This window comes from Arvicola amphibius, chromosome 6, assembly GCF_903992535.2.
Source record: "Arvicola amphibius chromosome 6, mArvAmp1.2, whole genome shotgun sequence".
Classification (NCBI taxonomy): Eukaryota; Metazoa; Chordata; class Mammalia; order Rodentia; family Cricetidae; genus Arvicola; species Arvicola amphibius.
In genome coordinates, this window is record NC_052052.2 from 141,605,161 (window position 1) to 141,618,024 (window position 12,864).

At 45.2% G+C, this 12,864-nt stretch overlaps 1 long non-coding RNA gene across 1 annotated transcript; it reads right to left on the bottom strand.

The window, feature by feature from the left end:
• Positions 1-348: 348 nt before the first annotated feature.
• Positions 349-11,515, bottom strand: LOC119817985. Its single transcript, XR_005285980.1, has 3 exons — positions 11,167-11,515; positions 10,216-10,392; positions 349-679 (listed from the first exon to the last, which is right to left on the bottom strand). It is a non-coding gene; the product is annotated as an uncharacterized LOC119817985 (long non-coding RNA).
• Positions 11,516-12,864: the final 1,349 nt, after the last annotated feature.

The window sequence follows — 12,864 nt, forward strand, 5'->3', positions numbered from 1 at the left end:
CTTGCTGGGAGTAGCAAATGCTCCATTACAACTTTTCCTTTACGTGAAACCTAACTAGGGTCGGCCTCTTGAAATCTAATTCTCCATGGCCAAAAGAACTCAAATGGGCAGAAGTCCAGGGAGGTTCTGCTTTGTTTAACACCAAACACAACACAGCTAATAGAGCGCTTGGCACTTGGTAGGTGCCCAGTACATATGTGTTTGGGGCATGTTTATGTGGATGTATTAGTACAAGTGTGTATAAATGTGTATGTGTGTATGGGTGAGAAAACCAAGTATCCTCTCTCTCTCTCTCTCTCTCTGTCTCTGTCTCTCTCTTTCTCTCTCTCTGCACTCTCTCACTGGCATGGACCTCTTTGATTTCTCTCGATTGGCTGACTAGAGAGCCCTAGGGAACTACCTGCATCTACTTCCCAACAGAGATTAAAAATGTACACCAGCATGCCCAGTTGTCTGTTCATTCACGTGGATTCTGGGGATCTCAGGTTTTCACGCTTACACAGCACAGGCTTTGTTGACTGACCTGTCTCTCTAGACCCAGCACTCAGTGCTTCTGTGTGGAAAGAATGGCTATGTGCATAGCTATAGCTTCAGCCATGAGCAAAGCAGCTTCGTTCTTTCCATACCCACCATTGTCCAGGGTGTTATAGATGGAGCTTGCTCCCATGGATTCTTCATCCTGGGACCAAAAAACACTTATTTAAAAAAAATAGATTGAAAAAACACTTATTTAAAAAAAAAGAAAGAGAGGATCCCAAATATATATATATATATATATATATATATATATATATATATATATATATATAGTTTTCCTTACCATTATTCTTTAAACAATACAGGCTAACAGCTATTTATACAACCTTTACATTGTAGAAGGTGTCATAGGGACAACTTAAAGTACACGGGACTATACACAGTTTCTATGCCAACACTGGGCCAGTTTATTCGAGTCGTCTTGAGCATGTGAGGATTGCGCTAAGTGGGAGTCTGCATCCTATAGTGAGCGATGACTGTAGTCAGTCCAATTCTTTCTTTGCAGTGACCTCTCTTTTCAGAAACATCAGACTGATGTGATAATTACCGCTTGCCTTATGTAAATAAAAGATAATTATTTTCCCTACACTCATCAAATGCTGAGTGCAATCCAAAAAACAGCCCCTATAAGCACACAGGCCTCATAATAGTACTGTCAGCCTTGTATTGATAATTAATGACTGTTTCATAGAAGACAGAGACTGAAGGCTGGCACTTAAAACAAATTACCCTGTTCTTTTCCCTCAAAACCTGTTCCTGATCTGATAACTGGCAGACTTCAGCAGTGTTGTGGAATAAACCCGCAGACACTCGGAGATCAGAATGACGCCACCTGCCCGGCTCTCACACTAGCAGACTTGTGGTGGCAGGGCTGGTTCTAGCACCCGTTAGCGTGAGCTAATGAATAAGCATTCCCTTGCTGCCTCATCTCTTGCCTATTATTAGCCAAATTCTGAACTTCATCTTAATTGTAAGGAACCAGCCCGCCCATGGCAGATAGAGGGCATGGGCCCCATTGTTGTGGTTACATTCAAAGTGCTAACTGGGGAGACCATGACAGATAATGGGCCCCAGCACTACACCGAGCAGCAGGTGGGGTGCTGGGGGTAGAGATCCCGAGATGAAACAGGGCATCTTCAAAAGCCCTCAGGATTTTTCTCACACTTATTTAGCTTGGCATATTCAGCTCGATTTCTTAAGGACAGGGGGATTGTATGAATCTAGTTTCTCATATTTTGTTTTGTTTTGTTTTTGTTTTTTCAAGACAAGGTTTCTCTGTAGCTCTGGTGCCTGTTCTGGAACTAGCTCTTGTAGACCAGGCTGGCCTCGAACTCACAGAGATCCACCTGCCTCTGCCTCCCGAGTGCTGGGATTAAAGGCATACGCCACCACCGCCAGCTTTTCTTTCTGTTTCTCTCCAACTTTTCTGAATTGAGGATCAATCATCACCTAGATTATACATCTGCTACCCGCCCTCCAAATTTCTTGCACCGCTCCTGGCTTCTGTTTGTCTTACCCAGAGACTTGCCTTCTTTGCTAGGGAATAAAGTGAAGACTCAGAAATATTTGAAAAAGTAAAAGACATCAGATTCTATACCAGGAATTCATGCCAAGCTTTTGAGTGTTGTTAAAACTCTGCTGTATTTCAAGGGCCCTTTGGCTGGGATGCCTATGAGGTACTTTTCTTGTTGCTCTGACAAAATGCCTGGCAGAGGCAACACAAAGGAGCAAGAGCCTGTTTCAGCTCGGGCTTTGAGAGGCTGCAGAGGAAGTACGGCAGAGATCTTGGTAGCTCTGAGCTGCAGCATGCTGGCTTTGAGGATGCTTGCTTACACATTGATGGATCAGGAAGCAGAGAGCGACTGAGTTGGAAATGAGGCTGAGCTGTGACCCCTAAGACTCCTCCCCCAACACCATTGGCCTGTGTCCTTCAGTGGGGTCCCAGCTCCCATACAGTCTACAGCTTCCAAGAACAGCGGCAACCAGCCGAAAAGCACAAATTCTAGCATGTGAGCCTACAAGGACTGTTTTTGCACTCAAACCATAACCGGGTGTTCAGAATTCGCCTTTATCTATATTTAAACCCTATGGCTCATACTGACAAGGTCTCCTTTCTTTCTGTTCATTTTTCCATCTTAGAATGGGTCTAATCATCTCAATGGCTACATAACTTCCTACATCCAATAGGAGGATTTTGGTCATGAATGACAGCAAAGACCTTAGCAACATTAAGCAAAGTAGATTCTTGATATCTCTCATTTGAAAATCAGGAAAAGGGCTGGTGTCAAGTACAATGTTATTCAAAAGCTCAAATGCCATGAAGTCTGCTATCTTGTTCTCAGTTTCCCCAGGCTGTTTCCAGTAAGATGCTTCATTCTTAAAATTTCAACTGAGATCAGGCCAGGACTCTGCAACATTTTCCTTGAGCCTGTTACCCAGGGCAGAGGAGAAAACAATTTGCTTCCTAAGCTTGAATCTCAATAACTTTGACTGGCTAGATTGGCTCACACGTTGACTCACTAGATAGGCTCACGTATTGAGCTGTGATGTATTCACTGTGATGGAGAAGTCTGCATGCAGATTCCATTTTCCTAGCCCACATACTTCATGCCTGGAGTCTGGCCTGCTGCTTGAGAACAATATGCACTGAAAGTTGGGTGGGGCATCCCTTAAGCAAAGGTAAGCCTAGTCCCTCGTGGTGCAGAAATGGACAAAAGGTGACATCCACAGCAACCCACTGATTTATCACAGGAGATTACCCAAAGAATGACTTGGAGCAATGACTTAAATTGCAAAAACACCTTGGATCTCTCAACTTAAAAGACAGAGGGAGACATGAGAGCACAGTATGCCCCGCTAGGAGCTTGTTCACCCACACAGTCCTGTGGGAGCTGGAAGGGCTTTCAACAAGCATGGGGTGCATGGTACAGATTTCCTCCAGCCATTGCACGTCTACTTAAAGTACCCCTTGTCTCCAGAGATTATGTTCCAAGAGCATGCATGGTCCCTGAAACCACAGAGAGTGGCAACCCCTGCATGTGCGGTATCATTTCTATCTAAACACCTTAAATTAACAGGTAGAATGAGTTCACAGGAAGCAGCAGAATTTAAAAACAAAAACTTGACATGAGGGTTTAGAGGTGGCACATCACGGACGATAAGTGCTATCTGGCATTTGAGTGTGATGCTTGTGATTCAATCAGTGTGTCCCAAATTGAATTTGAAGTTGATAATATGCTTTGCCATATTTGGGGGATGGAGAGGTCCCCCTTCGCAGCTTGGACTTAACTGAATAGGATGCTGGGAAGAAAGAGGTTGTTTTTATAGTGTGTTGGAACTTTGTGTAGTCTTCCAATGTTCTTGCTTCCTGTGAATTTCAGGAAGAAGACAACTAGGGACATTCTTTAGCCAGTATTATAATGACTGATGGGTGCATTTCTGTGATTGCTAATGGCTGAGTGTACACCATGCTGCAAAATATCAGTGGGAGCCGGGCGGCAGTGGTGCACGCCTTTAATCCCAGCACTGGGGAGGCAGAGGCAGGCGGATCTCTGTGAGTTCGAGACCAGCCTGGTCTACAAGAGCTAGCTCCAGGACAGGCTCCAAAGCCACAGAGAAACCCTGTCTCGAAAAAACCAAAAAAATAAAAAAATAGCAGTGGGGATGTTGGGCAGCAACCCATTATGATGGTGATTATCGCTATAAATTGGCTTTATGTTGATATAATTAGCAGTAAAGCTGAAGTAATATTTATACTGATATGTATTCTACCTAAGTCATACTAGTGCAAACAAGCTGTCAGTGTGTCAGGGTTGACATGGTGGGAATCATTTGCTCTTGCAGGGAGGGAGATATACATATATACACACAATTGGTATATACTTTTCTCTCTTCTTCACAGGTAAAACCACAGAGCTTTGCATGTCTGGAGACTATAACTTAGCCAAGCAATTCTCACTAAGGATAAATACTCTGTAGGTAGGTCTGGCCTGGAGTCACCAAGCTGGGAAAGGAGGCGGAAGAGGGAGCTACGGAGAGTTAAGAGGAAGTGTGATGGGTACTAAGTGATTGTGAGCTCCAGTGACAATGACAAGGAGAACAGTGAGCCAATAATGATCGCTCGTTTCAAGGACACAGGCAGAAGGGTAAGTTTTTGGGGATCACTCGAGTTGGAGTCCCATGTCATGGCCTCCATCTCTGCTCTGGGATGTTGGCTGCTGTGTGACACATTACATTTTCAAGTTCATCAGCATCGCGTGGTGCTTTGCTCGGTGAAGAGTCTGCCAGACTCTTTCACTTCAATCCCAGCATCTCAGATGCTAAAGGCACTTGTTTCCTTCTTCCTTGTTAACTCTTTGTATGGAGTGTTCTCAACCCGTGAGACCATCCCTGGTGTAACTGGGTTTTCTCTACTTTAGGAGGAAGAGAATATGGGAATAATAAGTAATTTATGAGGAGAAAGAATAGTAAGTGGTAGAGGTGGGGCGTGGATCTGGAACCAGCTGGTTTTGAAGCCATTCCATCTCTGGAGGATCTGTTCAGTGGGCACTATTCATTCCATAAGTGTTCTTAAGGATGTCCATTCACTAGGCATTGTTCTGGAAGCTTTAGAAACACCAGTGAACTAAAGAAGCGAAGACTTCTGTCTTCTGGAAATCTGTACACCAGCGTCCTGGTCAACCATGTCCCAGATACATTAAATGAAAGTTTCTGGAAATAAATAATTAACAGGTTTTTAATTGCATAGCGTTCTGAGGGGTGTGAGGAAACCTCAGGCTGTAGTGGCCTCTGGCTCCACCTCAGCTAAGATAGGACCCGCCTCCACATTCACTGTATCCATGCTGTATGCCCTACTCACCCGGCCATCACTTCACTCGGTTGCCATATTGACTATCAGATCTTGGCTCCTAAAATAATGTTTATAAATAATGATCAATGAGAAACATAAGCAGGGCTGCCTAGGGGCTTCGGTTAATGTCAAGCCTGATGACCTCAGTTCAAGCCCCGGGACCCACCTGGTATCGAGAGAAAATTGACTCTGTGGGTTGTTGTCTGACCTCTGCTCACTTATATAGTTAGAGGAGCTAGGGGCTGAGGGGGAGGTCTGGGCTGCATTTCCTATCCCTGTAAGAAAAGGCTATTAAAGGGAAACTTAGAAAAGAAGTCTATTTCTTGGTGTTGTAGCCTGAGAAATCCAAGAACGCGGTGCTAGCTGCTCAGTACTTTAAGCTGTTTCTAACATGGTGGAGAGAACGCTAGCTTGGGCTTTTCATTGTCTCCCAGAGTCATGAACACCACCTCACCCCTGCGACCTCATCTTGCCCTGATAACTTCCCAAAGGCCTCACCTCCTGTAGCCATTAACAAATGAACCTGGAGATTCACTTTCCAACACATGAGCATGTTGAGGAGTCATTCAAACCATAGCAAGGACTCCCCAGGCCCCCATAGGGACATGCAAGGGAGGCTTCTGGCAGGGTAGCTTCTGGAATATACACCTTCTCTTTAAAGCCCTTTCTTTCCTGTTTTCCCAGGCATCATATTAAGAATGATAAGCAGTCATCCAAAGCAAAGCCAGGCACACATGCACTGATTTGCACATCCTTTCTTCCAGCACCCAAGGAAGTGGACAAATTTATTTTCATGGTGAAAAAATAAAGTATCAAATCATCTTTTCCTTAAAATAATGCCAGGCTGCCTTTGTAAGAGAAGTATGTCTGTAGTAGTCAGAGGAAGCAGGCCAGTGCTTGCTGATGGCGGAAAATGGAGCTTGCATGCCTGTGTTCTATATCACCCGTGTGTGTGTGTGTGTGTGTGTGTGTGTGTGTGTGGTGTGTGTGTGTGTGTGTGTGTGTGTGTGTCCGTCCTTGGACAAGTCATTCAACCTCAAAGGACTCAGCATCCTTTCTACAGTCCACAGACCAGCAGCTTTTGTTAGGATTCATTGTGTTCATACACGGGAAGCTTCTAGAGGGGGCCCCGTCAGCTGACATCAGAAAGAGCAGCGTGTGCGCCGTGATTGCCTCCCAAAGTCTTCGCTGGATAAGACTCTGGCTTCCTTTCCCAAGCTGAGCTCCCTTTCTTTACATCACAGCTTTCATCCTGCCAACTTGGGCTAAGAAGTGTGCTGACAACAATCTTTGGAACTTCCTTGCCAGTCTCTTTCCTGTTCGGCAGTAGTGAAGTCACATTTTTGCTTCGAAATGAACAAAAAGGACTGGCCTTCGCCTCAGCCCCAAATCCCTAGGCAGCATAGACACGAGAAATATGTGCACTGGTGTTGAAGGTATTTCACAACTAGGGTCTAACGCTCTTCACCCTCAGTAACATAACAGAACAGGGTTCTTTCTGCCTTGAGTTTCTCTTGTATATGTTTTTTGCTGGCAGTGTCCTTGCTGTTTGGGGGCTTCCTTACATCTGAGCTGGGGAACATCAGTTGGAAACCATGCAGGGACACTGCCTGTGTTGGATACCACCTATCTGCAGCTTAATTATATAAGCATCCAACTTGAGCCTTGTAGACAGCATAACTTTGTTATCCGGGAGGAAGAACACCAGTCCTTTCCAGATGAGACTTTCATTCCTTGACTGTCCTTTGCTATCGTTTCTAGAACAAAAAATGAATATTGATTGACAAGACCTCCCTTGATGGTATTTCACATTACAAATACATTGGATTTGAACCTAGGCTCACCCTACACATGTGAACACACACAAGAGTGCACATGTGCACACACAGAGTCAGGCACATCCAGTGAGACAGAGCCCCTCTTATACCTCGCTTACATTCTGTGGTCCTGCATTCCATCAAAGCTTTCACTTCCTGGCGAAGGAATATGCCCTTCGGAAGGAAGTACCTAGAGTAGAGATGCTCATAGGGCATTTAACTGTGATATTTGGTTTATTTTTCTTGTGGATTTTTCATTTTCAATTTATTAATTTTTTGATTAGCACATAGAGAAATGGGTTTTTTAATCATATCATTTTCTCATATATATATATATATTCCAAATATGTCAAATATATATCTGTTATATATCTGTATGTTTATCTGTTTTCTTCAAGCTGGACCACAGCCTTTAGTAACAGAGAAGTCCAAGTGGGATGTGACAATAGCTGGGTTTCTCTGTTCCTGTCCCACCTGTACGGGTAGGCTGACAACCGGTAGTCCAATCTGGGGAACCCTCATCATTCATTATCTTTTCCCTAATGTGTTGTCTTTTTCTCTAGCCACTTCCACAATAAATGATAGCCTGCCTTCAATATTGTCAGGACCCCTCCCTACTACTACTGCCCATTCTCACTGCAGAATGTCACATGAGTGGTGTTCCCTGAAGCCTCGGGACTTAGGGTGTCAGGGAGGAGTGTCTTCCCCTTACCACAGGGCATGAACTGCATCACTGCATCTGCTCCTCGACCTGACCCCCCAGCCACACTGACACTCCTGGGTGAGGAGGGCAGGCAGCAGCTGTCTCACCCTGTCACTTGTGACTTCTGTCTCCTGCTTCCTCTTTCTACTTTGAAACAAAAATGACAGTAGTCGAATCTGGAGCTGGGGATATAACTCAGTTGGTAAAGTGCCTGCCTAGCATGTGTGAGGCCCTGGGTTTGATCCCCAGCACTGAATAAACCAGGCACAGTGCTGAATGTTTGCTACTCCTGTACTCTGTACGTAAAGGCAGGAGGATCAGAAGTTCAAGGTTGTTATTGACTATGGAGTGAGTTGGAAGGCATCCCGAGCTCTTACATTAGACCCTGTCTCGGGTTGACTGACAGATGGCTTTGAAACTGGAGTGGCTTCCACTCCTCTGTTAAGACAGACTCCACTCTACTGGTGTGCACAAGAATCCTCTGCTGGTTCTACGGGTCATTAATTATCTGTCAGCTGAGGGAAGGTCATGTGACATCTCAAACCTCTCTAGAATCTTGAAATCTGATGTCTTAGAATAGTACACCCTCTCTAGGTTCTTGTTAGCTCATTGGTAGAGCAATTGGCTTTACAACTGGTGATAAAGAAGACACTGTCTTGAAGGACACTCACCATCTAGTGACGTGTTACTGCTGAGTGGATATCACACAGGGATGGAACTGAACCAGGAGAGAGGTGAAGAGGATGACGAGCAGACATGACTTCACACCCCAGAGCTGCCACGTACCAGGAGTATGGTTTTGCATAGCTTATCTCTGTGGACACCCCTTCTCTCACCTGAGAAGTGGGTGCTGTATCTCAGTTACAGGGTCAGCATCACAATCAAAGGTGAGACAGTTTGCACTTGCACTTGCACATTTGCGTTCATGAGATAGCATTGCTTGCTAGAGCAAAAAAAAAAAAAAAAAAAAAGTGAGCACAACCCAAGTGTCCGTGGAAGGACAAGGGACTGGCAGTTTGCAGCACATACCTACAGGGACATTGCTCAACATTCCCAAGAAGGCAGTTCTGACGCTTGCTGTGACGTGGGTGAATGGGGGCTTGTGCTCCAAGAAGAGAGCCAGTCACTAAAGGATAAGAGTGTGACTCTGCTGACGTAAAGCACCTAAAATGATCTAAGTCCCAGGCAGAGTAGGATGGTCAGCAGGGCCATGGGGCTGGGGAGGGAAAGTTACTGTTGAATGTGCACAGAGCTTTAGCTTGGGATGCTGAAAAGTTTGGGAGATGGATGGTGGTGATGGCCTCGTAACAGTAAGTTCTCTCAAGCTCTTGAAGGGCACACATAAATGTGTAAATTTAATATCAATAAAGAAATTTATACTAGGAGTACTTATACACATATGCACGAAGGTTGCAGTACCCTTCACAGAGTCTTGCTTTTGGTCAGATGTTCAGCAAGCATCATGAACAAGAGGTTAGAACTCACAGTGGAGCCTTCTGTGAATGAAACAGGGATAATTTATGTTACTCTCTTACGTTGCATTTATTCCATTGGTACAAAGACTCCTGGGGTGTTTTTCATCCCATCTTGAGATCCAAATGAAATCGTCACATATTTAGGGGATAACCAGAAGACACTCACGGTAAACAATCAGGAAGCTAAGATAAATCAAACCTTTCCCAATTTGCCCTCTGGAAGGATGCCTGCTTTCCTGGGTTTCTTAGATTGGCTTTGTCTGGAATGGGACAACTGGAGGCAAGATGGAGCTTCTATGGACAGGTTTCCTGGTCTTGACCTGGAGTCTACACATCTCCCCCACCTACTGAGGCCTATTCCCCACAGGCAGTAAGAAAAAAAAAAAAACGGATTTTCTTTGGTCAGGGAAACATGCCGTCGCAGTCTGCGCCTCCCTGGAAATGGTCACTAACAACACGAAATGCGTCTAATGCTAACAGAGCCCCGATTCATTGCTCTCGGAGCCTGTAGCGTTTTATACTCCTCTGCGAGCATAATCAAGGGAGTGATTCTGAACCTTGTTAATCAGAAAGGGCCCTTTAAAAATGTCATGCTGTCAATATAAAACTTTGCTAAATTGCATTATAAATGCCAGATTCAGTCAACTAACACATTTAACACCGTTTCTTAAGTACAGTTTAGATTTTATCCGTGCCAGGGAGAATGAGAAAAATACCTCAGGAGAGCCGAAGCCCGTGGATTCATTCTGCTTAGCTCGCTTCCCCCAGAGAGGGATTATAAATATTTTATCCCGAAGCCAAGCCATACTTCTAGTGCTATTGTCAATACGGTACCTCCCCCCAAGGTTGCTGGCTTCAGAACTGGATGATTCGTACAGCTGCAAGGTTAGCAGGGGTAAGCGTCTCAGACTTGCTGTTCAATTAGCTGGCAGTTCCTCAGACTCCCACTTCGTGCCAGAGAGGTAAGGTAAGAGGGAAGGCTGTGAGGTGGGAGTTAAGTGTCTTCGGCACCTGCCAAGGAGAAAAGAAGACTTACAGCTTCACTGCTGAAGAATCCAAGACCGATAAAGCAAGTTTTATATCAGGGAGTGTATTAGCTGTCTTTTCTCATCACTGTGGCAAAATGCCTGACACAAACAACTAAGAAAGAGAAGAGAGAAGTTATTTTGGCTCCTGGTTTTGGGGGTTCAGTCCCTGGCCACTTAGCCACATGTGTTTGGGCAGGACACCATGGTGGTGGGAGCCGGTGGCAAAGGTACTTCTTCATGTCATGGTAAATAGGATGAGGAAAGAGGGAGGGGACACTGGCTCCACTCAGGGCTTGCTTTCTTCCTCTTTTGTCTGAACCCTCCGCTCAGAGAATGGTGCTATCTAATAGGGCAGGTTTTCCCACTTAGATAATTCTCCCTGGAAACATCCTTCACGGCACACCCAGAACCCTTCCTCAGCAACCTCTTAGGTGTTTCCCAGCCCACTCAAGTTCCAATGAAAGCCAGCGATCACAGGGAAAATTCACTGGTATCCCTTCTTTTTACTAAAGGACTTTATTTGTATATTGCTTTCACTGGTTCTATGCAGTCCTTTCTCCTAACTTACTGTTGTGAATTGGAACAGCCTAATTAAAACTTCTAGAGCTTGAAATTTGACTGGAAGCATTTACAGATCTGAAAATAGTCACCAAATATTAGGATCTCTGACTGTAAAGGAAGTCTTTTCTCACGATAACTAGGCGACAATTTCTGCGCGCAAGCTTACTCCAAGGCAAAAAGATCTCAGCCTACTCACCAAGATAAAGTTTTGAAATATTAGCAGTTTCCTCCCCCACCCCTTGCTTGTTCTTCCTTTGATCTGGTCTCCTAGACTATTCCAAGTTCTTTATCCTAGAAGCAGAGACTAAGGCGACTCATGAGGTCTTTCCACGGCTGTTGATTTTCTCAACTCTTGTCCTTCTGTTCAAGTTTCATTTCTGTTGCTGTGATGAAACTCTCTGACCAAAAGCGATTTAGGTTTATTTACAACTCCAGGGCAGAGTCCATCACTGAAGGCAAGTCTGCTGTCATTACCCACCGCAGTACACCTCTTCCCATCCGAGAAGTATAGCAGGAACCATGGAAAATGCCACTTGTTGCTTGGCTTGCGGGGACCTGGTGTATACTCTGAGTTTTCTTGTATGATTCAGGACCATCCTCCTAGGGATGGTAACACCCACCGTGGGCTGGGCTTTGCTACATCAGTCAGTAATCAAGACAATCCACCCCCCCCTCCCCCTGATATGTGCATAGGGCAATCTGATCTAGCCAACACCTCCATTGAAGCTCTTCTCTCAGATGATTCTAGCTTGTGTCATGTGAAAGCCAGCCAGGACACCCTCTAAAAAGCACCCAGACCTGTGAGTGCATTATAGAACAGCCAACATTCACTCAGAACTTCCCATGCGCTAGGCCCTATTGAATGTATGTTCTCTCCTTTTCAGTAAGATGAGAACGATATTTTACCACATTTTGCAGATGAGAAAGGGAGGTACAGAGGCAGAAGACTATCTTGTCAAGCATGGCACCTGTAATTGAAGCACGGTTAATAAAACTCAGGGTCAGAAATTGGGGTTCAACCTGAAGATCCGAAAAGTAAAACAGCCAGCCACGGGCTCTTACCTTGACCTCAGTCTGAAACGGCGATCCTGCCTCCCAGACTCTCAGAATGAGACTGTCTCCAGTCTTATATTCCTCTCTAGGGGTGGGATTAAAGGCGTGCACCACTGGGGTTAAAGGCGTACACAACCCCATTTCTAAGGCAACTAGTGTGGCTACTGAGATTAAAGGTGTGTGTTACCATTATCTGGTCTGTAAACCTGACCCGTGGGACTGTTTCACTCCCAGGTCTTCAGGCAGTCTTTATTTATTAAAATACAATTGAAATGCCACTACATCTAATGACGTCAGAATTGGTTTACTAATTCTGTCTCTGGAGTTTCCATCCCTAACTAACTGCATCTGTCTGCTCATTAACATGCAGGAAGTTCACAGGGGAATGGTGGAAGTTCTTCTGCCTCTGCATAGGGCCAGGATACCACCTCTGGTGGGAACACCTGATATTAGCAGAATTTAAGCGGAACCAGGTGGGAGACCGACTTGAGCTGCGGAGCTCTCAGGAAGGCCTCAAGCTGCAGGGGTCTTTTAGAGTTGTCCCAAATTAAGAACAAGTGTGTGGGTCTTGCTACTCCTGCATGGATCATGCATTTATTTCAGGCTGCCCTGAAAAGGGCCCTGCTGTAGGTGAGACACTCTGCTCAGCCCAAGCCATCACTAAGAGGGCCCTCAGCTGCTGACTGCCTAAGTGTTCAGAGTGGGGGAGGTTAGCACAGTGGAGGACTCTGATGTGGGTGTTGGCAGAGACCCACGCCTTGTCTGGCATCACCACCCTGGCATTATATGGGAGAGGGGAAAATCCTGAACTGACCACGAACACATTCTGCACCTGGACAGA